Source organism: Struthio camelus, chromosome 1 (assembly GCF_040807025.1).
Source record: "Struthio camelus isolate bStrCam1 chromosome 1, bStrCam1.hap1, whole genome shotgun sequence".
Lineage (NCBI taxonomy): Eukaryota > Metazoa > Chordata > Aves > Struthioniformes > Struthionidae > Struthio > Struthio camelus.
Genome location: NC_090942.1, coordinates 97,949,911 through 97,973,114, shown reverse-complemented (window position 1 = coordinate 97,973,114; position 23,204 = coordinate 97,949,911). Strand labels below are relative to the sequence as shown.

Here is a 23,204-nt window from a genome sequence, read left to right as displayed (position 1 = left end):
CCCAACATTTATTCCCCACCATGATGTTATTCCTTCCCTAATTAACCCTCCATAGAAATACTGGATGTGCTTCACCATTATTCTATTGTTACTAAGAGACTTTTTGACATTTCATGTTATAAGGCAATAATATAACTTAAACTTTTACAAGTTCTGCTGAAATTTTCCATGCCTGCTGTTTGCTCCAGGCTGTTGTTTTTCATGTATTTTTAAATTTCACGAGTCATGGTTCAGTTGTTTCTGAGAGGAAAATTAGGAAAAAATAAGCTTTGCCCTCACATAAAAAATTGAGATCAGTTTTTGTAGGTAACTTGCTTAGTGTTTTGAAGCATGGATATAAAATTTGGCAGGGGAAGGGGCACTTCTGTCAGGAGTCCTTTTCACTATCTTTGTGAAAGGTTTTTTTTTTTAAAAGTGCATTTCACACATACTTACTAAAAGCCTCACTGATTTTCTAGTAGCTATGACCTCTGAGGGTTGTGGCCTCACAGAGCACAGCCAGACTGCTCCCAGCTTCCAGTGATTACCACTTGGCTGTGCTGCCAAGCCAAGCTAGGGTTACAAGGGTGAAGACAGTAATGGCAACTCAAAATTATTCTAGACTATGTATAGGAACTGAAAGCACGGAGCCTCTCTCTCTCTCTGAACAACATTAACAGCTAGTGAGCCAACAGCATGGAAGAGAAAACCAACTGAGGCAAATTCAGAAGGGATATATGCTGGACAGTACAGGAAAGAAAGGAATAGTTGAGAAAAATGAATTCAATGACAGAACGAGACTGCTACTGGGAGCCTGTGAGGGCTGGGATGGACTGAGAGCCAACTGGCTGAAGGGAGGGTCAGTGGGATCAGGTAACAGACTGAAGGGCTGCAACCTCAAAGTTTTTTTAGTGATCTTACTAAATGTTATACTTAAAAATGAAAAATGTTACATCTAGGAACTGATGACTGATTTTTATATCACTCCAGTGTAATAACTTTGCTAATTTCAAGTGGAGTTATTCCCACTCTTTGGTAGTGTTATGAAGAGCAGAATCAGATACTTCAGTGGCAGCAGGAAACTTTTTGCTTTCCCAATGCACTGGTGAGAGTTACAGCTTTGCACAGGATTGTTACAAGTGTGCTTAGATCTGGAATGCATCAAGTTGTTCCACAACCCTACAACAGTTCTTAAACGTGATACGTGTGCAGCAAACTGTGGGTCTTTAGCAAGAACAATCACGCAGGGCAGGAATGTGTGACTCTCCAGAGACCTCAAAGCATGATCCAAGTCAACTGTGTATTTGGTTTACTACATTTTTCTTTACATTGAAGATGCCCTGATGGGAGATAAAGAAAAGAAGCAAATGGGTTGCTTATTGTATAGGTTAAGCAGTACAGAAATGTTTGAATTAGAAATGTCATGAAAACACTGACTTGGAAGCTTTGTTTCACTATGGATGGCATTCGTCTATTTAATCTACTTTGATGAGTGTTTGTATTTGGAGTTACATGAGCAGGGTATGTATGCATAAGTAAAACAAATACAACTGCCACATCTGGCTAGATTTTCAAGAGCATATGCAACTTGTTTGATGTGATGCAAAGTTCAGTTAGTAGCGGTATGCTAGAGTAGGAGCAGAGAGGGGCTGATGGCCTTCAAGTCCTGCTTCACGGACACCCTACCTTCTGCTCTGCATCCCTACACATGGCTAGCTATCGAGCAGGTCTTGCCCACAGAAATTGAAGGGGATTGGGTTTCTGTTAACATTGCCTTCCTCACTTGAACACCTGTAGGAGAAAATGTCATGACTTCCCACAAAAGGGAGACCACCAGGCCTGGGATCTGCATCTCTTTTTAGAGAAAGAGATAAAAAAAAAAAAAAATTCCCCAAATAAAACCATGATAAGATGCCTACAATAAAATTTACGTAAGTGTGACGGGCCAAGCTCTGATCTCAGCTGATCTGAGACGTTCTGCTCAAGCAGAGGGAGCTGGATGAGAAAGAGGAACAGAACAGATGGGAGGAGCACATGAAATAAAGAACAAATGTAGACAGTATGATTAACTTATTTCAGAAAGGACAGAACCACTTATTCATAACTATCTGTAATGCAATATACACATTTTTCCATGTATACAGTGTTTTGAGTTGGTACAGAGACATTATGAGATCCCAAATGGGAACGCAAGAGGTAACGAGACAGTCTGTCTGGCTCTGCTCAGGAAAGCATGTGCTTTGTCTTCAGTGAGGCTTAAGAACATGCTGTAACATTTTCCTGAACTAGAGTTTCTATCAAGGGATGCTTCATACTATGAAAATGTTTGGAAGTCTCTAGTTACCAATCAGGGATACTTTGCCCTAATAACCAAATAATATTTTGAGACCTTCTCTTAACACTGGTTTATCACCCACTAACTGTGCCCTCCTGTGCACAGGCATTACAGTGCACCCTTTAGTCATAGATTGCCTATTATATTTTCTACACAGAACCTCCTTCTCCTTCCACAGACAGAATGGATGGTGCTAACTGCGTTAAAACAAAATACTGAATTGCGGTCTTCATAGTTTGATGTGCAACTGATTCCCTCAATTTCAAGACTACCTCAATTTCTCAGCGCAAATTAAATGGATCTCGCAGTAAAGCACCACCAGGCCTGCTGATTAAAGCAACATAGAAAACCATTACCTTCTGATAAAGCTAGATGACAATGGAGAAAAGGATCACAGCTTTCTTTTCTCCATGATTTTACAGAGAACGCATTAATGACTGGATATAAGCAGATAAAAGCTAGTGCAGAAAAATATAGAGCTTTAGTCATATTGTGGAATTTGTGTGGAATGGCACCAAGCCACAAAGTTCTGCTTATAACTAAAGCTCGCTTAGCTGATATAAAACTAATGAGATGTCACCATCAGATTATCAGATACCTCTCACATGAAACGGCCAAGTGAAAAATGCTGGCTGTATTAAAAGCGACTTAGAAAAAAAAAGAGGGCCTAAGCAGATTTCAGGAGTTGCTATGGAAATAGCATTGCTGACTGTCTCCCTTTCAGCAAAGCTGGGTTTCAAGGTTAGTAGTTTTTGATAGCTGGCCTTGATAGCATGGGCTACATCCAGGCAGATGAGGCTTTTTTGATCAACGGATTTCTATATGCCTTATTAGCAGCAGCAGTAGTAACAGCAGTCCCAGTGGCACTAGCCTGATTTTTTAACACCATATAAGAACATATTCTTGTACTCAGAAGACACTCGTTCTTGTACTCTTCTTGCAAAAGGGGCAATTAAAGTGTGAAAAGAAGTTTGTTTTTTATGGAGGCCTTTCAGTGACAGCCTGAGAACTGATACACTTGAAAGGAGCAAAAAAAAGTTAGTAATTGCCAAGGGAGGAGTCTTTCTCCCAGAACTGATTCAAATAAGAGGCCAAAATCATCAACTTCATCACCACTTTCAGACCTTTTAACAAGCCCTCTTGCTCTTAGTACATAGATATTTTCCTAATAATATGCTTGAAGCAGTGGTTTCCTCACCACCTTCCCTCTACTGAGTTTTCAAGAGCCCAGTTACAAGCAGGGTGAATGGAAGAAGCCACCAGCTACAGATGCATAAGAGGATGTACCATAAGGGAATTGCAATGTTGGCATGGGAACTGTGAGATCTGGTTTTTCTCCTGGTTTTGGCCTGGCCTTTCAGGGTAACTTTGTCAAGATCTTCCCCACATGAAAGTCTTTGTAGGGTTAGGGCATAAATTCCTCTATAAAATAACTTTCCTCTTTCTCTGACTCATGTATTTTTTCCAGGTCAGAGACTGTTTCAGAGTTTTTGTAGAAGATCTATCGCAAGTAGGATTCTTAAGAGGGCTTTCTGAGCAGCAGAAATGGTTAATAAAAGTGATTTAATTTGGATCCTCTTCCTGGATACTTTTTAAAAGTGTTCTTATCAGTTATAATGTAAAAGTCATACCAATATGAACTGTGTACCAATTCATGACTGAATTTCTTTATATTCTAGCTATATCCAGACTTTTTGTATGTTTTTTCCTGTGGCATATTATCACATATTTGTGAGATGTAAAAATGGATTTAACAGATAAGGTGACTGTGCAGATTACAGCTGTGGAATTTACTTCTGAGAAGACTTTCTGATGAATGAGATCAAAAGCATTTTGCTTATTCATGAAGTCATTTGGCCCTAAGTAAGAGTTCTGTAGCTGATCTCACATAGACTGGGTAAGTTGGGAGTGATATCAACAGCAAGCTCATGTACTGTAACAATTTAAGAGTGACAAGAATCACCCCCCACTCAAGGGGCTCTGACAAAGAGAAACCTTTCTGATTTACAGCTGGAGCATTAGAAAGGCATCCTACACACAGAGGGAGGGGAAAGGGGCTTGAGAGGTTTCTTGAATCAGCTTATCTTCCTTGTGTGTTATGCCCTGTCTTCAACTAGCACCACCCATTTCCTGAGCTGTCTCTCCTGTCTCCATGCCTTGGGATAGATTAAATAAATTGTTGCAAATAGCACAGTTTGGTTTTGCCAGCTGTCGCATCAAAGTCTTTGTGGATGTGTATGTTCTAGCTGTACACATCTAGGGTTTAGCTTCTCAGAGCTGTCATTCTTACTCCTTTAAGGCTGCGAGAAATGCATGGCCAAACCTGGGGTTGTGGAAGATCCTAGAAATTCCGTGCAGCATCTTCTGGAGAACAAAACTTGCAAAGATCAGGAATTTCACAGCATCACCCTAAAACGTTAAGGGGAAGAGCACCAGGGAGCCTGTATCAGAGAGAATGCTGCAAAACTCTTAATCGGAAATATTTTTGGAGAACTTTCTGTTCAGCAGAATGTCTGCACTGATCTACATTTTGTCTTGAAGGAATGAGTGGAATTATTTGCTTTGTCTGCCTCTCAAGCCGTTTTTGGCCCACTAGTGAATGATACTTTTTTAATATTCTGATCAATACATTTATGAATTCCACATTGCCTTAGCTGTTTATTTGCAACCCTGCTTAGTGCAGACAAAGGTCATCTCTGGGCACATGGAAATTAACTGTACTAATAGGAAAATACATTCCCCTTTCTCACATTTTTCTGAAAAGCATTTGTAAAATGCTCACATTGCTAGTCAACTGAATACTGCGTTTTATGAGGAAGGCTACTGGGAAAGTTTCCAGTGCTGGTAAGAGCCATGTTTTCATGGAGTTAGTAAGAAAAATCATCAAAGTATTGGCTAGTTTGTTTCATTTTTATTGCAGTTTAGGGAAAAAGTTAAAGCCATGGTGCTAGATTTACTGCAGTACCCCATATCCCTGGATACAGATGATGCAGAAGGGGAAGCTGTGAATGGAAGCACATCAAGCTAACAGCTATAGTTATACAGCCACTGCAGTCCTAAGCCCAGTATGGATCAGTGTGCTCTTTCTTGACTGGGAACGCTATCTAGGAGGCTTTTTACACGGCAAGAATCACCAGAATGCAGTAACTTTATATCTATACTTGATGTATCAGCCCCTTCCCTTCCTGCCCACCTGAGAGAAGACTGAAGTTGATGGGGTGACACTGGAGCTGGGGGGCAACTATGGGAGGTTCAACTACTGGGGCCTATTGGGGCCTTTATGAAATGACTAAAGGGAAAGCTAGTGATTAGTCTGCTAGGAACACTCAGTGTGGCTCCAAGACAGACCAGGCACTGAGGCCAAAAACAATCTTAAACTGCAATCAGGGAGTTTTAAGTGGTTGTCTAATTAAAGGGAAAGTTGATACAGAAAGGCTGGAGACACCTAGAGAGGTTCCATTAAGAAAGACCGGAAGAACAAAGGCAATCAGAAGAGAAGACAATTTCAGAGGCTTACTAAGGCAAAGTACTCCAGGATAACTAGGAAAATAAGGAGGAAATAATTAAATTTCACCTTCTCTTGTCTTGTAGGAAAGTTTATCTTAACACCAAAATACTCTGTTAACAACATGAAGTAGGCATCTGGCATACTATGGGATATAGGTAATTCTATTAATCACATATTTAGATACAGTATGATGATAGAACATTATACATGTATAACTTAAATGTATCATACTGTTTGTTACTCGTTATTCACTACATTTTTGTAAAAGGATTATTAAAGTACAATTGAATTTTTTTAAAAGAGGGATGTAAACACAATATTCATGTATTTTCATTATCTGCCACCTATCACCCAAACTCACAACTTTTCCAAAAGATTTCCATTATTTCCAAATACATTTTTACTACTGTATGTGGTAATACCCTTCATGTTTCCACATACATTATGTAGGCCTGTAAATCCACTGTGGAGCAAAGGCTCAACCCAATGAAGTCCCTGTGCTTGGAGTTTCACTCATGCCTGGACAAAGCAAGTGGATCGTGGGCTTGAAACGCTACAAAATTAGACAAATGCTACATAACCCCCTTATCTCCTGCAGCACTATAAAAGAGCCACAGTTGGGCAGGTTTGCTGCTGCTGTTGGCAGCATTTATGAAGGTCTCTCTCTTGGTTTCTCTGTAGAGAGCTGCCAGCCTAACTCTCAAGCTATTTCTGCTCTGGCAGTGGGCAGCTTTCTCAGTGACTGTGGGAAACCAGATCCAGCACACCTGCAGGCCTCAGCAGTCATCACTGTGTGGTGCTTGCCCACCCACAGTTCCTAGATCCTAACCCCTTCATTTGCACAGGCTGCCGCACTGACTCCCACCTTGAAGTCATACCCTTAAAAATAACAAACCCACTGAGAGGTGGATTTAGTTAGCACACGTTTCACTGTGTGCCTTGTTGATGTGCTTCCTTGACTGCTCTGCTGAAATTATGCTTATTGGGGCCAAACTCTCACCTTGGAAGGAAGCCAGAATAGCTCCACCAATTTCTTTGCAGCTCTTCCAGATTAACTTTGGGGCAGCAGACAGGAAAACGTTTCCTCAGTGGTATAACTCAAAACAACTTTTAGTTTAGGAAAATTAAAAAAGGACATATTTTCAATATTTTTTTTCAGAAAGTAGAATTAAGGTCAATGTGATTTATGCCTTTTCCTGGCCTTATCTGCCCATATTGCATAATTTTAATTCCAGTTTGATTTCCTCAAGTCCTACAAACATTATTCCATGTGCAGCTTGTCTCACCTGCACACATCTTTTGAGTGTAACCAACTGGAGATACACACAACAGGTGGAACAAATCAGGAAAGGGATGTTGGTAGGTAATAGGAATGGATAATGTTGTTTCACTGTATTAACTTACATTCTTTTCTGTCACACTAGTATGCAAGTTGTGCCAACCTTAATTCCCTCCTATTCCCTTTGTGAAATAAGATTGCACCAGCATTCCTCAGCATCTCCCAGTTTGGCTCTGACACAGGGTGTGGACAGAAGAAGTTAAGCATGTGCAACGGCCCCTCTTCTGGGTTACTAAGAAGTAAAAGGAGAAATGAAACACCATCCGTAACACTAAATCAGTAAGTAATAAATGGCGGCATCATCTGCAATAGGTTCTAAATGAGTTTTGAGAATAAAGTCTTAACAAATGAGATGTTTCAGGAGTATTATAGATTTGGATAAATTCCAGAATGTCCAACAGCTTGCTTGGTAGTATGCACTAAGGATTTAAGAACTGACCTAGCTTTTCTTGGCAAATGGTAACAATTTGACTAACCCCAAAATATCCAAGGGAGTGTCAGCCATGAAACCAGATTTCTTGTTAGCACAGACAGTAACATTCTATCCTGTGCTGAACTGGTAATCAAAGTGTTCTGCAGAGTGGCTCTGATCCTAAAAATGCCTTACAGTTGAGGCAATTTTATCAAGAAAATATCACCTTTTGCTCATTGAAGATAGCCAAGAAGAATATAAGCCGACATGTCATCTGGCCCAAGACAGCCAAGGTTAGATATATCGTTGTCACCGGCATCAATACCCATCACTCAAAAGGCTATCATGAGACTACTTTTTACTTTAAGTGGTAAGGGTCGTTCTCCCTCCAAAAGACTTGCAGCCAATGCATTTAGAGGAGGTTCTTGCACACTTCTGTATTATATAACCCTTTTCACTGATGTTCATGTTGAGGAGAACTGGAAAGTGGGAGAGGAACTCTGATGAGGGAGGAGTAAACAAATCATAGCTAGTGCTGTCTTTCCCCAATTTCTGCACCATTAGGTGCAGTGAAGGTGTATGTATGCTAAATTTTGTGGGACAAAAGAGACTATAAAAACACAAAACTGGAAGGCATTGAGTCCAGTTCCCTTCTAGGGCAGGCAGGTACACCATATACTGCTCCTTTAATAAAGGAATCAGTCTCAGTCTTTAAAGTGTGGGGTTTTTTAGGTGTTTTTTCCCCAGTACTCTTTGTGAAACTGCCTAGGTACCAGAATGTACGTATTTAATAGTTAGATGTCATCTGTCCATTTCCACAGCGTTCATCTGTGCTCACTTCATACCAATTTGTCTTTCTACCAATGTTGTCCTTTAGCTTAAAAAGCTTTTCCCTTTTCCTTTAGCATTTGAAAGTAAATCATGTTCCCCCTCAAAATTAACCTCACTAAGCTAAATAAGCCTATTTCTTCCAATCTTTCCTCCTAAAACAGGCTTTTCACTTACCATTTGATTTACTAACCCTTCTCTACGTGTCTTTCAGTGTGAATTCATCCTCCTGGAGCACAGATGACTTGAACTCTTCACTGTACTCTAGGTGAGCTCTTCTACTGCCTTGCCTTTTACCATGGTGTACAAGGAGAGATGCTGCATTGATTAAAAATGCCTCTCCTAACTGCATGTATGACTATTGCTTTGATGGCTGACAGTCATCTTCAGGCTGGCTAGTACATCTGCCCTCCTGTGATGCTGTGAACAAGTGAACTCTTTGCTTATAGCAGAAATTCCTGTCAGTCCCTGGGGATGGGATTTGTAATACTTGACTTTAAAACTTCCAGAAATTAGTCATCTAATCCAAGTTATTCATCTAGGCTTCCTCTACAGTTAGCAGCGAGAGTGAGCAACTGGGGTCAAATTATCCCTTCCAAAGGGATAGTATATGAGATAACTGGAACAAACTGCCCTTAGCAGTGGCCCCTGCCTCCCGCCACTGATCACAGAGGGGACCTAGGCGAGCACATTAGACGACACGTCTGTCTTTCAGATGGCAACAGTTAGCCATCCTGCTAACAGACTCCTGCTCACAGAATCTGTTCTACAGGGGAACTTGATAGCTGCCATGATTTTTAGACACCCAGCTTTCAGGATGGGAATTTACAGCCCCAAATGAGTTCTTTACCCGGTGAAAGGTAAGCACATAAGAATATATACAAGAAAAAGAAGCATGCTGAGCAGGAGCTGCCTGAGCCAGCTGAATAGAAATGACCAAAAGAGAGGAGCATTTACTATCCTACTACTTACACACTTATGTGAGAAGCAGAAATCTCATGGTTCTAGCCACATAACCAGTCTCTTTTGGCAAATGGGGTTACTACTGCTGTCTTCTTTAGGAAAAAAGAAGATGGACAGAGGTGAGAGCAGGGCTTTGTTTCCCATAACAGCAGAAAGAGTGGAACATTCGTTCAGAAAGGGGAAGTCCCACAGGTCCAGGGGGTTTAAGCCCACTTCTCTCATCACCCAAGGTTACTCTCTGACCCTCATGGATTTACTGTGATGTGGAAACTGCAACACTGAAGAAAGCCACACAAGACCGGCAAGACCAGAAAGCAAGCAAACAGAGAGGACCTGGTTTTATTTTAATTTTCGTGTTTGCTTGTTTTTGTCTTGCTCCTGAACACAGGCGCCCACATTCCTGCTGTGTTTCTTTCATCCTAGGGGCCTCAGTGCTCCTCTGGCTTTCTGCCCTAAGTTCCTCACTCCCAGGTCTTAGGGACGTGCTCAGCCTTCCCCGGATTGCCAGGACCGCAACACTGTTCCTAAAGCTCGCAAGAGGCTGCCAGACTCTTAGAGGCAATGAACAAATTTGCAGCTCCTGGGGAATTCAGTGGGAATCGCGAGGCATTCCACACCTCTTAAAAAAGTCAGACCCCTGTGTTTTCTGCTGCCTAAATACAGTCTTCAGTGCTTAACTGCAGGCTACCCGCTGGAAACTCCCGCCCTTGCGAAGCCCCTCCGTACGCCTTGCGTGGCTGTTTAGGGCGGCAGGCTCTGGGAGGGCTAGGCTCCCTGCAGCGGGCAGCCGCACCCCAGGCAGCAGGCCCGGCCGCCCGCTCAAGCGGCGGCGGCGGCGGCCGGCAGATGGCGCGCGGGGGCCGGGCCTCGCCGCCGCGGCCCGCGGGGCCCCGCCGCCCGCCAAAGGCAGCCCGGGCCCGGCCGCCCCGAGCGCCCCCTCCCGGCCCCGGCCTAGCCCGCCAGGGAGCGCGGATGGTCTACCCTTCCTGCGGCTTGGGGGGGGAAGAGTCCGTTCTGGGCAGCTCTTCGTTATTTTTATTTATGTCTTTGCAAATGAACGACAAGCCTCCTGGGATGCAGTAGTGCTTGCTAGCAGCTGTAAGCCAGCAGCCAGGCACACGGTAATGTTCCCCCATAAAATCTGTTTTTCAGTGGACAGCCTCATCCTGTCTGCATTAGCTGGTCAAATGAGGAGAAGGAGGCTCACACCTGGAGACTTGCCAGGGTAAGAGCACTGGAAGACTCTCCCCTACTGTCACAGCCTTGGAGCCATCTACAGCTGTGCGAAGAGGGGGACAAGCTAGCAGCTCAGATGGGCGGGGCCAAAGAGGCAGTCTACATGAGCATCACTTCGTTGCCTGGAAAAGAGCTGGGCCACTTGGCACCAGCTGCAAATCTAGCTTATACTTCCATACCTTTGTATCCACTCACCTCACAGAAATTCACGGTGGCAGCAGAAAGGACAGAGCTGGACAAGGGACATCCATCTTGCTTTTCAGAGGGCGTTACTGCTCTCTAGATCACGTTTTGGCAATAACTGCTTTTGACCTTCTAAAGTAATGTCTTATTTCTTAGTGAAAGGTGCTGAGCTGACAGTCCTGAGGCCTGAAGCTGTCTATTGAACATGCAGCATTTGCTGGGATGGCACAGTGAGAAGCGACACAGCCTCCTCCCATTCTGTACTGCACCACTGCAGATTGTCCCCAATCACAAATAAAAATGTTATGTTCCCACCACTGAACCCGCTCCTGGAACCCTTCAAAGTCCCCTTATTTTTACAACCTGTCTATAAGCAGTTACTATAACCCTCTAATTATATTTATAAACTGATATACTATATTGTAAAATGTACCTCTCATTGCCCACCGACTTGTAGTCCCTCACTACCCATTATAGGTACTTTACTATGCCCTTTCAGGTACAACACTCATGATGTAATACATACTATTCAGGACATATTTGGATGTTATTCAGTGGAAATCACCACACACTCCCTATCAACACCTGCCTGGGCTTCTTGGTGGCAGACAGCCACCGAGAAGCAGCTATATTACAATGAGCAACACTGGAGACAAAAGTTCTCAGGTTTTGGGAAGAACTCAGCTGGGGCAACAGCAAGAGCTCAGGGACGTGACAGGCAGCCAGGCTGCTACCACACACAAACGCACACCGCAGAGCACACAGTCCTGCCCTTATGAACCTGTCTGCTCTATGGCTGTTTCAACTTGTATCATCTGTGGAAAATAGTAGCTAGTCTGCCTAGCAGGGATTTTCCCAGAGTACCCAGCTCCTGAAACTCTCACTGACTACAGCTACACTGGATTTTCAGCACCTTCAGAGTCAAAGCATGAGCTTAGACAGAACACTTCATCCAAAGCCTGGAGGTAGGGAACTTCTGGGCTTCGGTTACGTTGTGGTATTCTTCCAAACAACTCTCACTTCACTTCCCAGTGCTGCAAATCTGAACTGGATCCTAAAATGATCCTGCCGTGGGCTATAGACACATTCTGTTAGTTCTAAATATCCTGTAATTCAGAGCATTCATACTTGGACTTCTGGACCTGGTCTAGCTCTAATCTTTGCTGGCTTCTTGGAGTGCTTGTAGCAACATCAACAGGATCCTTATCCTCCAGAGTCAGATTACCATAGCATCATATATCTCCTGGGCTTCACTACTAAAACCACAGCTCTCTTCTTTTTCCATACTTCTCTCATACAGAACATTTTCTGGAAGAAGAGGTGGCCTGAGCACGTAGCGCCAGTTTCCAAACAGAAAGGACAAACTCTCTAGGAAGCATCGGCTGGGGTCGTGGATCAACATTTGCCTTGTCCCTGTCTACCTGGTGCTTTGCACTGCAGAGCATTTTGCTCTGCTGCCCGGTGGCAATGCTGGTGCCTGGGCTGGCAGAAGTGCAAGCATCATCCTTAAGGGAACCCCCCCATGGAAACAGCATCACTGTGGCTTAAGCAAACATGAGTCTTGCTCTGAACTGTAATGAATGTATCGTTGTTTGTACTGAAAGAGTATGGGTTAAGTGGGTAGAGGATAAGATATGTAAGGAGTTTAAGCCTTTTATTTGTTCCAGAGCAGATTGCTTTGATACGAGGACCAAATACCTTATTTGGCTAGTTAGCATCTAGGTAAGATCATCCTTTTCCAGAAAGCAAGAAGCGTTCAAGCCACTGGCTACAGCTTTAGGGAAAATGAACCAACTTGTAGGGCTGTTACACTGCCACACTCCCAAATACTCCCTTACAGCGTGGTTCGTGTAACAGGTCATTCAGCTGTATTTTAATGAAGTTCTGCCTAGACTGCCTGGCCTAGTGCAAAAACATTGCTTAAGCTCTCACAGCACTGGTTAGAAGAAAAAACCCCAGACTGGACTATGCTATCATCTGTAATACTATAACACGCATTTTTCATTTTTGGCAGTTTCAATAGCATTCAAAATTTTGCTGCAAAGTCCAAGGAAATCAGAATATGAAACCTTTGTTGATAACTTTTCTTTTGACATATATGTTTCTCAAAAAAGTGCTGACTTGGAACACAGAGAATTGAGATAATTGAAAATTACACAGTATAAAGACACTGAGAATTGCTTTCTTGCTTTGGAGACCTAGGCAGGTTCAGGGAAATGTCAGTGTAACGATGCAATAACTTTTCAGATGAAGGCCTACTGCTAATTGTTGATCTGCACTTCATCAGTGGTTTAAGAGCACCAATCCCCCCAGGTCTAACTTCTGAGTTGGAAATAACATAACTTTTGTTTTTCTAAGCAATTTTGACTCGTGGAGGCCAGACATCGTTTTCTGCATCTTTGTTGTTATTTTGTTCTAGTGAGTTAAGTTTGGACATTGAGCAATCAAATCACCAGTACTCATGAGCTGTAATTTTCAGTTTTCTAAGGAAGATGCATGAAATGGAAATTGGCAAACTTGTGATTCCACTTCAGGGTGTCTGGTGAAAATATTTTGGATCGGTAACATATCTGAGAGAAGACTGGAGAGTTGGCCAGACGTTCTGTATGCGACATGCCAGAAGAGCTAGAGCAGCATCCACTTACAATTCAAATGCTTTTTAAGGTTTTAGAAAGTTTAATTAGAATAGTATTCACTGTTTAAGAAGTATGGCTTATAGAACAGTGTTACATAGGAAAGCTGAAGTTATCCACTAATTGATAGCTCTATCCTGGGGATGTTTCCCCCCTCAATATAAACATTTGTCTTGAGCATTTTTTAAAAATTACAGTAGACTAGAAGCTTGCCAAATATTCAGTGGTTTTGTGAAGTTGTTTGGTATTCATGTCTACTACAGTTCTACAAAAAACAGTTCTAAGAGCTATTTCTTTTGCCATACGGCAATCTAGAGAAGGGCGCAGGATAACAAGCTATAAAGATGTGATAAAGAAAAATGTGATTTGTAGCTGCCTTTACAATTAAAAAAAAGAAAGCCTTTGCAGAGAAGCTGGATTCATGTCCTGCCAATATTTATTTCACTTTTATCATTAGGACAGTAATTTTTCACATTCAGTCATTTCCAAAAGACAATGTTGTAATGTTTTCGGCTCTTGGGCTTCCCGCCTTCCTGACAGTGGATCGGCGGCTGGCGGAAGCTCTCCCCTTCCCCACCCTTGTTTACATCCCCACCGGGCCCAGCAGCACAAGTGAGGCAGCAGGACGCCAGAGAGCTCCAATGCTCTTTGGTTCCCCTCCAGCCACATCTGACACGGTACAAAGGTCAGACCATGTCTGGCCTTTCAGGAGCGTGGGCAAGGGGACAGGGTACAAAAAAGGCCTGTCCTGCATTTTGCCCAGTGCTGTAATCAAGTATAAACACAGGAAATGGAGTTTGCTCTCTTCTCATTCAGGCAGTATAGAGGTTTGTCATTTCCTAGTGCATGGCCTCCAACCCTGAACAGCTAGACTGACCCACCTTCTCTTTCAACCAAATAGGTGAACTGATCCACCTTGCTTACAGACCACTAACTCACCGCTTTTGCTCTGTGACTTCTGAGCTGGGCAGAGTATCATCCTAGTGCCGGTTACAGCTATCGGCTAGCTACCAGTAAGTTTTAATGGCAGCCTAGACCAATGTCAGGGATACATTCCTCATCAGCCAGCATCTGTCTCTGGCTGGGCAGAACAGCGTATGTTGTGCTCTCACACCTGCATACCTTGGAGCTCTGAGAAACACAGTTTCCAGCTGTGCTGTGGTGGCTCTTTACTACCATTTCTTTTTTTAAGTGCTAAAAAAGTGCATGGCAACTGGCTCAGTTGGTGGACTCTGGTACAATAATTTATACCACTTGAGCATCAAGGTTACAAATTGGAAGCATCAAGGTCAAAACTGAATTTATTTTAAACTGAAGCTGGGCTCTCAAATTAGCCATTCTGTAATCCCAGTTCAGTTTCAAGAATGCATGCCTGGGAAACCCTACATACCATCTGAGGACAGTGTTCAGTAACCCCATATGTGTGGAAGAACATTTGCCTCAAAAACCTGGTGAAAAGTCCCCACAGGCTGAGCGACACCTCAAGAGGAAATGACAGCCCATGAGAAGCAATACAGTGTATTACTATCAGCCCGATGTTGAATTTCCTGAGGGGCTCAAATGAAGGAGCCCGCTACTCCCAAGCATCCCACTGGAGACTCTTTATTAAATGTCTTGACTTAGCATGACCACACATGAACAACCTTGTTTATTGCTACCTACATTTCAAAAATCAGGTGCTAAGCTTTTGTGTACATGCAGTTTAAACTCTGTCACATGGAAGGCACTCACACTCCTTTTCTGCCAGGAATGAAGTGAGAACAGCCTTTGTTTTTATCTAGGGATGATATGCACAAGCAGCTTTTCCTTTCTATTTACAAGCCTGGCCTTTTGTTCTCTCCAGACTGTTTGGGAGGAATGTGAAGAGAAGCCAAATTGTAGGACAGACAGCAACATTTCCTCCACTGTCTCTACTGTTAAGAGGCAAATCATCAGATACTTATCAAACAATCACTAGTTCACCTTCAGTTCTTAAGTATTTGTTCTCACTTAGTATTTATTTTCACACTCAGACAGGAACATGGGAGTGGCCATAGATAACAACCCTTACTTTCCCAGTCTTAGACATTTGGTGTTCGAGCTGGCAAACAAAAAAAGAAAACCAACACTGACTCCTCTTGGCGCCAGACAGCTGCTCGCTCTGCTCCCTCTGTGCCTGACTTCAACTTTTGCTACACCATTATTCAGCCTCTGCTGCATCCTCTCCTCTTGCTCTGCCCTCCCACCTCTTTGTGAGAGCTGACATGATATATACCCTTCTGGCTTGGCTTGCAGAATTTAAGGGGTCAGTCAAGACCATCTGCAACCTCCGTGTCCAGTTCCCATCCTCTACTAAAGAATCATTACCTTACAATATCCTCTGATACATACAGCTTTATAATTTAAATCATGTAACCTAAATAACCAACAAATGGAAAACTAGGTATTTATTTCTCTCATCAGCCTAAGATTTCTGGGCTTTTGGTCCTGCCTAACTCTTTACAGTGCTGTGTTGTCAACCATATATAACTGGCTTTCTGAGACCCCGTTTCTCATTTGGAACACCAGCAACTTGGTTGCAAGGGAAAGGTACACCATAGAATTACTGGTGAATTAACTGCATCCTAACTAGGCCACCACTAAAGGCTTTTCATTAATGCCTAAACATGGTTCATCGTTCAGTGTCTAATAGTGAGTGCTTAAAACATGTTCTGTGATACTCTGTACCAGGCTCCTAATGCCTAGGCACAACTTTTTATAGCTGGTGCCTGATACACCACACTTTCTAAGAGATGATTCTTGGAGACACACAGTAAACCTAGATTAAGAAATCCTAACACTTTCTTCAGCTTTACTTCCTTCCATGAAGGAAAGAAGTATTTGCTGTCTGTCAGGTGACTTTATTTGAGATAACTTATATCAGTATTTATGCTGGTGCCCATCCACATCCTTTACTAGGAACAGGATCAGATATCCAGCAAGTTTCCCCACGGGAGGGGAATATTCCCCACTGTTGCAATATCTGGAGCAATACGCCATAAATCCTACAAATGGCAGCAGTGATACTAACTGTCACACGCAGGGGTTAGAAGAGTAAAAAGGGTAAAATTCAGGAATTTTACTTCTCTGTCCCTAGACCACCACACATCAGCTCAAATAGGCAATTTAATTAGAAACTTCTCTTTTTAAGGGCTTGCAGGCCGTGGAGAACACCATCTTCTGAACAGTCCATTCCTTCCTATCAACCTGTCTAGCCTTAAAATCAATTAGATTATGATTTTCCAGGACCTGGAATGTTGCATAGGGTATCATCTGACAGAAATTAGAAGGGAACTCGAGACAAGCCTGGATCCAAAGATATTTAGCTGCCTGACTCCTCTTTTGAAATTCAGGGAAGTGAGGCATCAACATATTTCTATGGATTTTGACTGTGGTTAGATTTCTTCCATTTTGATGCCTTTTTAATAAGGAATATGCAGAGCAATTAAAAGGGAAGTTGGCACCATCAGAAAGACATGCAAGGCCAAGAGAGTAACCTAATATGGATGCAATAGGTCTATCATAAGATATATTTAATTTAAGGCTTGGTGAAAGGCATATTCCTGAGCAATTTCACCTAAGGAACAATGAAAACCTCATTTTGAGTTTATAAGGACTTGCAAGACTCTAGAATGCAAAACTCAACAGATAGATAGTTCTCAAGATTGGCTTACTTCTTGTACAGTAAATCAGCTCTCCTTTGCTTCATCCCACCTGGTGCCGAGTACTCTCTCCTCTAACTGAAGACAGTAGAAATTCAGGACATTCTTCAAGTCCAAGGAGGCACTCAGCACCTCTCAAGGGCAGTATCTCTGTTAACACAAATGCAGTCATAGATTATACTTTAGCAAACATGCACTCTGGGAGCTATTTCCTCAGACAACTTTTATGCATGCCTAAAACCAGAATCAGATGCAACAAGGTCCTTTTAATTACTTCTGAATTTTAATCACTTATGGCCATTAACATCTTAAAAATTAAGCATCTCCCTAATCTCGCCACAGAATCTGATACAAATCCAAGACAAAGGCATTCCCTCCCAACCACCAAACTAAATTCCATGGTACATCATAGAGTTGTGGGTACGTTCGCCTCTCCCTGAATTCAACAAGAGAGGAGGATTATCATCATTAGACAATTCTGTTTCCTGCTGTATTTATTTCAGGATCTGGCACTTCCATATTGTAGATGAAGTTTTACACAATAACCTTCTTGTGTTAGTGCTCTTTAAAATATCTGCAGATGTAGGCTAATTCCCAGAAAAGACACTGACATCAACAAGTGAGTCCTTGTACGTGCATTTGCAGTGGTGCCAATAAAACTCTGATCCTTGCAGTTCAGAAAATGCTTCTTGTATTACTGAGAACATGACTATACAAAGAAAGAGGTGCATTAGATCTCTCATTCTTTCTAAATATAGGAAATGTTTTCCCTTTTCACATAGTTTCTGCCTTATATAATTATAATGCAGTTTCCTTTCCTCTTGTTAAAACATTGCTGATGATAAATCAGCTTCCCAGGCCATGTGGAATTGAGAGGGAATAACTGTCATTCTGAATTCCTTGAGCATCTTTCCATGCTTTCAGATAGCCAGAATTACAAAAACACTGATGATTTGTGACAACTGGATAACATGCTGACATACCCAAGCCAAATTTTAGTATCTTTAATCAGCATCACTACTAGCGATGGGGGACCCTATACGCTTCAGCATCTCAACTTTTCTTGTTGTTGTTGTTAACCATTCTAAATTACATTTCAAATTAGCTAGTTGATTTACCAGAACTGGATTTTCTCAGCTGTGTTCTGTTCTTAACAAAATCTCAGTTGTCGTATTTTGTTTTTCCTATGACAAAAATAATAATTAAAAAAAACCATAGTTTTGCTCATGGACTTTTATCCTGGAAGAAACAGAAACAGTATGCTCTTTCCAAGTTTCTATCAAATGAAAGTTTAATTATTGCCTTTCAAAATATTTTTTCCTTATTTCTAAGACAATGATAAGCACTAAAGATGCATGCTAGATGTGCATCATTAGTATAAATGCAGGCACTCACTGCCAATCTAAATATAAATGTAGATGATTAATAAACCATCTCATTGATCAAGAACATAGAAAATAAACCATTATTCAGCAAGGCTGCAATTGCAACTGCCTTCTGAAACCCATGCCTCCTAGGTTTAATTTGGACTACGGGTTATTCCTGTAATGTATTATCTGCTATTCAAATTCCAGCCCATCTCATCATCTTCTCATCCAGCCCAAACGCTTCAAATGACACCAACTCTGTCTATCATCCCAGATTCTGTATTTCCAAAAGTATAGTGTCTGCTATACAGAGCATCTGAAGGGAGGCATCTGACAACGTAGCTATTCCTGTATAAACATCCTCAGGGGTCTCTTAATTACCAAGTTTCTTATCATCAGCATAATATTCACTCTGCTAGGAATCACAATGCAGCTTCTCTTAGATAAATCTACAAGGGTTTTCTCTTACTTGTTTGCAGATGCAAACTTGGCTGCTCTGGGGTAGGGTCAGGCTCCAAATAATTGACAGTCTGGTTACCACTCTAATACAGCAAACTAAGCTATTATTGCAGTCTGTTCCCATGGCTACATGGAGCTACCTGTGTATTTTCTTATGTAACCAATTAAACATTTACCAGCAAGGGGGAAAAAACCCACCATCCTATCACAGCTACAGTTGCAACTTCCAGTTCACTTGGAGTAAGATTCATTCAAACAAACAGATACCTGCAGACCATTCTTGCTGGCACAGCAGAAGGACCAGGTGCCTGCAGCTTCAGCTGGAACAACCATACCTTGGGCTTCTACGTGCCCTTATAGCAAAGGAGATGCAGGTGTGTGCTGGCTGCCACTCCAGAGGTACGAGGGGAAGGGGAGCTCATATGTGGGTTGCTGCACTCACCAGTCCCTGCTGAGTTCTTAATATAGGCTCAAACACCCCACGTTCCTTTATTTTTTTATTTATTTTTAAAGGGAGTGGGAGGGGATTTTCCTAAGTTTCTCCCCTGGAGGTTGGAAGCTATAAGGCAAGTCTTAGTGAGGATGCTGTATAAGGGCTCCATGCTGTTTATATTTCATGCTAACTCTCCCAAGAAACTGTTAGTTACTACTTTTAGTAGTCCAGCAGTGAGTAAAAAATAATTACAATAGTGGTGGTACTGCCAGGCTCACCAGTGCCGTATTGTGTATTGTAAAGAGCTCCCTCTCCCATCCCTTCTTTCATGGGATGGGTGCAGTTCTCTGGCTGTCAGACTACTTTCTGCCCTTGTAATCTTATATCATACAATGAAAAGAGATGATGGCTGAGTTGTGCATGTCTAGACCCTACAATAGGAGGGTTAATGTTCAAGTTGTCTGAGACTGGAGATGTTGAATGGGCTGATGCATCCGCCTTCTGCATAGTTTCAAAGAGGGTGTCCTGATATCCTCCACACAGACAGGATGATGTGTAGCACAGTGGCTAAGAGGAAGGCTGGAAAGCCAAGGGCTTTCATAATGTTACAGGGAGCTTTTGGGCTGAATGTCTCAAGGTTGTGTGCTTAAATTTATGTAAATAAAAGAAGTTACCTACTGGGCACAGGTAGTTTAGGTATACAGGTACAGATGGAGTTTGGTGAATGGACAAGAATTTGAAAGTTCTGGCCCCTTTGAGACAAGATTAGGGATGGAAGCTGTCTAGTTCAGTAGGTTAAAATAAAAACTAGCTTGCGATTCAGCTTCAAAAACTTCACAGTATCAATATAGTTTCCATCAAAACCTTAATGAAATTAGAATAAGAGTGTCCATGTGGACACAAGGGAAATAATAGCTCTTTGGCAACAGCTTTCTTGGCTATTACTCCTCTAGGTCATCCCCTGTTTTCCTTTATCCTCTTGAATCAATCACTAACCAACTAATTATCTGAAATGACCACCTCAAGCTAGTTCTACAACTACATCTACAAGCTAGTTCTTTTGCAGTGTAGTTCACTACAAAAGATCACACTTGAGATGAGATTTGCTCCTTCTCCTTCGATGATTGAAACCTGGCCTTGAGAATTTGGTTAATGCAATTTACCCCAGGAGGCCACAGGTCAGGTCCTATACTGTTGGGAGCAATTCTGGTCTCTGGGGAGGCAGAAGTTCCCTGTTATTTCCTGATTGTATTTTCCTTAAAGAGAGTCGAAAAATACTAGATGAGAGAGGTGATGGCATAAATACAGATTCCACAAGGCAAAACTAAAATTAGCAAGTAGCAACATAATAAACGAGTGAAAGTGATAATAAGTGACTGGACAGAAAGAGAAGGGGAAAAAAGAGCAGATGAAAACAGTAACTTGAAAAGGATCTAAATGTTGTGCAAAACACATTAGTGAAAAATCAAGAGGAAAAATAAATGTAAAAAAGAGAGGCCCTGAGAACTGCAGGCTGAGTGAAGGAAGGCTAAGAACAGGGAGCTAGTCAGGAGTGCGTAACAAAGATCAGAAAATGAAGTATGTATTTGAATTGGCACCAACAGAAAATGACTATAAATATGGCAAACATTTTTAATGCCCTGTAAAATACCAACTTTATGTGTGTAACAGGCTGGCTAATATTAAACTGTTTTTTTAGCTCCAGGCTTCACTTGACATTAAGAATTCTTGGAAAGGTAGGCTAGAATTCTGTTTTTTCTACTCCAGGCCTGTTCTGAACATGCGAGGAAGTACACATTGACTTTTCTGAGCAATCTTGCACGGGGTGCCTCACTCCGAGAAGCCCACTAAACATGTTTCTTTTATATTAACCTGTACTATAGAAAAGGTATATAATCCTGGAGGAGCTCTCTGACCAAATACAGAGCATATCAGCCCAGGACAATTGTTCCAGTGAATTATGGCATTGATGAATAAGTGATGATGACTTTTCCATATGTACCATGACCAAAACAAGAACCATGACCTAAGGAATACTCTCCTAGTGGGAACTCTTAGCTGACTCTGTGCAGTCAAGAGTACTTTAAGACCACTTTGTGATCGATTTCGTTATAAATATGCAATATGTGGCACATATATTTTATCCTTAAAAAAATTAAGCATTAGAGCATGCCCTGTGAAACTGTCCTTCATATTTTACAATAAGAAACTGAATCAATAAAACAGTATGTAATTGGTTGAAGTTAGTGCGAGGACTCAGTGGCACGGTCAAGGGCAAATATCAAAGTTCACTTCAGCTTTGCCCATGTTATGAATTGACTACGGTTTCTTAAATAAGTGTTCTGATTCACAGTGTTGGAAAACAGTCCTCTTTGAAAAATGCCCTTAGAATATTATGATGGAAGCCAAGAAAGCTTTTTTTTTGGTTGCGTTATAAGCCCTTGAAAACAGTACTTACACTTTGAAAGCCATTTGCTTGCTACGCTTGGACGGTCAAATTCAAAGGCATGGCGTAATGTACGGTTACATGAGCTCTGCAGTGAACTTAGCATAAGGCACATAGGAAAGGAAAGCTCAAAACCTCACCGAAGCATGCCAGGTTTTGTTTTTTACTGATGCACAAGTCACTATCCAGCTTTGCCCTGAGTTATATAGCAATGAGTTTTCTCAAGGCGGGCCTGAAAAATGACTGCACTAGCCTGCAGATGTGCTCTCACTCATTGTAACATGGTGAATCACTCTGAGAAATAGCTTGGTTTTTATTTTGATAAGCACTGTACAAGCCATGAAAAAAAAAATGTAATCCACAGAACTCCGACATACATGTAGATAGCCACCATTTCACAAAGACTTTCCCCTGTAATGCTGGAAATTGTCCTCAATTTACAGCAAGAGAATTTGTTAATAAAATGCCACCTAAGATAGCTGAAGTATTAAAATTCTTCTCCTCCTGTTGTCACAACACATACACGGGGCTGCAAAGTAAGGCTCCATCCTCGCCTTTGCTACTACAACGAGAACTGCGGAGCAGGGTTTGCAGAAATGATCAGCAGCTGATCACTTCCTACCACATTGTATGCTTCTGACTTCCAATGGTCATAGCTCTTAAGCTAGATACTGAAGCCTGGTAGAGTTGGCACCCTGAGCATCCAACTTGAAATAATTGCATATTCCCAGACAAATCAGCTCCCTGGTTTCCACTGCCTCCTCTTAGAGTTATCATGGTTATCATGCTATTAATTGTAAGGGTATAAAACTCAAAAATCATGAGTCTCTGGAGCATCTTTGCCATAGTCTATTCATTTTTTTCACCTACAAATGTTCCATATAAAATAGATTCTGGGTTGTTTTGCACACACCTTGTGGCCCAGATAATGCTGTCTCTGCATAGAAACACAAGAAGAAAAAAATAGCAGCTCCCAGGCAGCCTTGCTGGTGTATACTGCTGCCCAATAAAACGTAAAGCAAGTCTCTGACCCTTTGCCAGGGTCACATCTGGGTGCAGACAAAGTAGCAAGATCACACAGCAATATTTTCCCTTGTTCCTATTGCCTGAATGGATTATGACATGTTTTACACTGGATAGGCAAATTGATTCATATAAAATGAAAGTTTATATGTAGCCTATTTCTTAAGCCATGCTTTCCTAAGTTTTGTTCAGATTCAGAGAGGCATGCCTTACTTTCCTTTTCAAGCCTTCTTGCTTGCTCCTGAATTTATCAAAATATTTTCCTAGGGGGCTAAGTAGAGGATAGTTTCACTATTTTTAGGTACTTCTGCCTCTCTCTGCGTATCAAGGGATATTGCTGAGAGCAGAGAGGCCAATGAGTTCTGGGACCTTTTGGATTC

General features: G+C 41.9%; 1 long non-coding RNA gene across 1 annotated transcript in view; it reads right to left on the bottom strand.

Annotated features, from left to right (window-relative positions):
- The window catches only part of LOC138069184 (uncharacterized), a 149,731-nt gene that overhangs the window by 30,732 nt on the left and 95,795 nt on the right, over positions 1–23,204 (bottom strand). The window contains exon 4 of the long non-coding RNA XR_011144008.1: positions 17,109–17,246. This is a non-coding gene — a long non-coding RNA (uncharacterized lncRNA). The remainder of the gene's footprint in view (positions 1–17,108; positions 17,247–23,204) is intronic.